The sequence below is a fragment of the Arachis hypogaea genome, chromosome 11 (assembly GCF_003086295.3).
Source record: "Arachis hypogaea cultivar Tifrunner chromosome 11, arahy.Tifrunner.gnm2.J5K5, whole genome shotgun sequence".
NCBI lineage: Eukaryota > Viridiplantae > Streptophyta > Magnoliopsida > Fabales > Fabaceae > Arachis > Arachis hypogaea.
Window position 1 is genome coordinate 23,806,755 of NC_092046.1, and position 3,033 is coordinate 23,809,787.

At 42.4% G+C, this 3,033-nt stretch overlaps 1 non-coding gene across 1 annotated transcript; it reads left to right on the forward strand.

Annotated features, from left to right (window-relative positions):
- Positions 1–1,814: 1,814 nt before the first annotated feature.
- LOC112725975 (small nucleolar RNA R71) lies at positions 1,815–1,918 on the forward strand. The gene has a single exon (XR_003165051.1). It is a non-coding gene; the product is annotated as a small nucleolar RNA R71 (small nucleolar RNA).
- The last annotated feature ends 1,115 nt before the right edge of the window (positions 1,919–3,033 follow it).

Sequence of the window (3,033 nt, forward strand, 5' to 3'; positions counted from 1 at the left end):
TCTTCACATGCCTCTAGAGGTTTAGGTTCCTCCAACTTTTCTTTGAGCTGTGGCAATTGCTGTTTTCCTTGTTTATCAATTGAGGGGTTTCAGAATGAACTGGCTGTGCTTCAGTGCTTGTCTCCTCCTTCAGTGTTTCCTTATCGTTTGTGCTTAGTTCCTTGTCCTCTTGATCTGTTTCTTGTGAGAGTTTGAAGACATTGAAGCTGAGTCGTTCATCATGGATTCTCAATATTAGCTCCCCTTTCTCTACATCGATAAGTGCTCTGGCCGTAGCTAGGAATGGTCTTCCCAATATGATTGGGTGAGTGTGACTCTCTTCCATGTCCAGAATGACAAAGTCTGTTGGGAGAAAGTATTTCCCAACCTTTAGCAACACATTTTCCACCACTCCTATTGCTTGCTTTTGAGTTTTGTCAGCCAGTCTGATGATTACATCTGTGGGCATTATCTCATTAATCTGCAGCCTCTTCACCAGGGATAAAGGCAGTAAGTTGATGCTGGCCCCCAAATCACATAGTGCTCTATCGAACATAGTTTCACCTATGGCACAAGGGATGTGAAAACTCCCTGGGTCTCTTCTTTTTGTAGGCAGCTCAGGTTGAATAAGGGCACTACATTCCTTGTTCATCACTATAGTCTGGCCTCCTTTGAGTGAGCTTTTCCTGGAAAGAAGTTCCTTCATATACTTGATGAATGTAGGCATTTGTTGAATTGCCTTGATGAATGGTATGTTTACATGCAGAGATGCAAACAAGTCTAGGAACCTTGAGTATATTCTCTTTCCCACAGCACCATTGAGCAATTGAGGGAAGGGAGCATAGAGCTTCAGCAACTCTTGTTGTGAAATTTCTAGTCCTTGGTGATTTCTATCCTCCTCTTTTGTTGAGTTGTCTTCAGGTTGTTTGCAAAGTTTGCCTTGCTTGTCTTCAGTCTCTTGATCACTCGTAGTGACCATTTTGCAATCTTCCCATTTTACTTTCTTTGCTTCTCCCTTGGGGTTTTTCTCCGTGTCACTTGGGAAGCTATCGGTGGGTTTGGGAATCTTCTCAGCTAAATATCCCACCTGGAATTCCAGCTTCCTAATGGTCTCTCCCTGGTTCTTAATATTGGCTCGCACTTCCTCTTTGAACACCTTATTTTCTTGAATCTCTTGGCATATTCCTTCAAGTAGGGCTTCAATCTTAGAGAGCTTGTCATCAATTGATGGGTGATTCGGAGCAGATGTGTTATTTTGGTTTTGATAAGCATATGAAGAAGTGTTGTTGTGGGGGTGTTGAGATGTCCTCTGTGTGAATTGCTGGTGAGCTGCATTGTTGTTGGAGTTGTAACGTCTCTGGTCTTGGTTTTGATCTTGCTCACCTCCCCACCCAAAATTTGGGTGGTTTCTCCATCCAGGGTTGTAGGTTTTGGAGTATGGATCATAGTTTTTCCTTGGTGAATTCCCAATGTAGTTGGCTTGCTCCTGACTCCCCTCTGCTTCTTCATTCACTCCTTCTTGGATTGTTGATGAAGTGGAGATTGCTGCTACTTAGTTCATCTCTATCTTCTTGGTGAGGTCAGCCAGCTGCTGGGTAATGAGCTTGTTTTGGGCCAACAGAGCATCTACATTGTTTAGCTCCATTACTCCTCTTGTGTTCCCTCTTTCGGAAGCATAGAAGTAGTCGTTCTCTGCTACTATTTCAATAACATCTATGGCTTCCTCAATGGTCTTCTTCTTGTTCAAAGATCCTCCAGATGAATGGTCGACGGCCTTCTTTGACTCATAAGAGAGCCTTTCATAGAAAATGTGCAGCTGCACCCATTCGTTGAACATGTCAGGTGGACACCTCCTTGTTAAGTCCTTGAACCTCTCCCATGCTTCATATAGAGTCTCACCATCTTGTTGCCTGAAAGTTTGGATCTCAGCTCTCAGCCTATTGATTCATTGAGGAGGGTAAAATCTTGCTAAGAATTTGTTCACCACGTCTTCCCAAGTTGTCAAGCTTTCCCTTGGGAAAGATTCCAGCCATTTGGCTGCCTTGTCCCTGGGTGAGAATGGAAATAAGAGCAGCCTATAGGCGTCAGGATGAACACCATTAGACTTCACTGTGTCACATATTCTCAAGAAGGTGGTTAAATGTTGATTGGGGTCTTCTTGAACACTTCCTCCAAACGAACAGTTGTTCTGAACAAGGGTGATGAGCTGTGGTTTAAGTTCGAAGTTGTTGGCATGGATTGTTGGCTTTTGGATGCTACTTCCACAATTGCCTGGGTTTGGATTGATGTAAGAGTCCAAAACTCTTCTATCCTCCCCAGCATGATTTGCTTTACCTCCTCCCCCATGGTTGTGATCTTCTTCTTCATGATGGTTTTCCATGTTGTCTTCCATGTTTGTTTCAAAGAATTCCTCTTCTTCCTCAGCACCAACCACTTTCTTTCCTCTTGCCTCCCTCCTTAATCTAAGGAAGGTCCTCTCAGGTTCAGAATCGAAGGAAGTTGAAGCCCCGCTTCTTCTCCCTGTCATACAACCATCAAGTGCAAGCAAGAAAAGATAGGTGCAGAAAGTATTTGTGTCAGAATTACTGTTAGTTGTGGGTGATGCAATATGTCAAACAGTTAGTGGGTTAGCAAACAGAATTGAAAATAACAAAGAAGAACAAAAGAGTAGAGGGGGAAGGGAAGAAGTTTAACTAAAACAAAAAGTAAATCACTCAAACAGAAAATGAAATTCACAAAATAAAAATGCTCAATCTAGTGATCTTCCAATTTAATCATTGTTGATGCACAATCAATCCCCGGCAACGGCGCCATAAACTTGATGCACAGAAAACTTGTCTCACAACAAATCTCCCTTCGGCAAGTGTACCGAATTTGTCGTCAAGTAAAAACTCACAATAGAGTGAGGTCGAATCCCACAGGGATTGATTGATCAAGAAACTTTAATTAGAAGAATGTTCTAGTTGAGCGAATCCAGAATTTGGGTTGAGAGTTGCAGAAAATAAAATGGCGGAAATGTAAATAACAGAAAAGTAAATGCTAGAATTAAAGGAC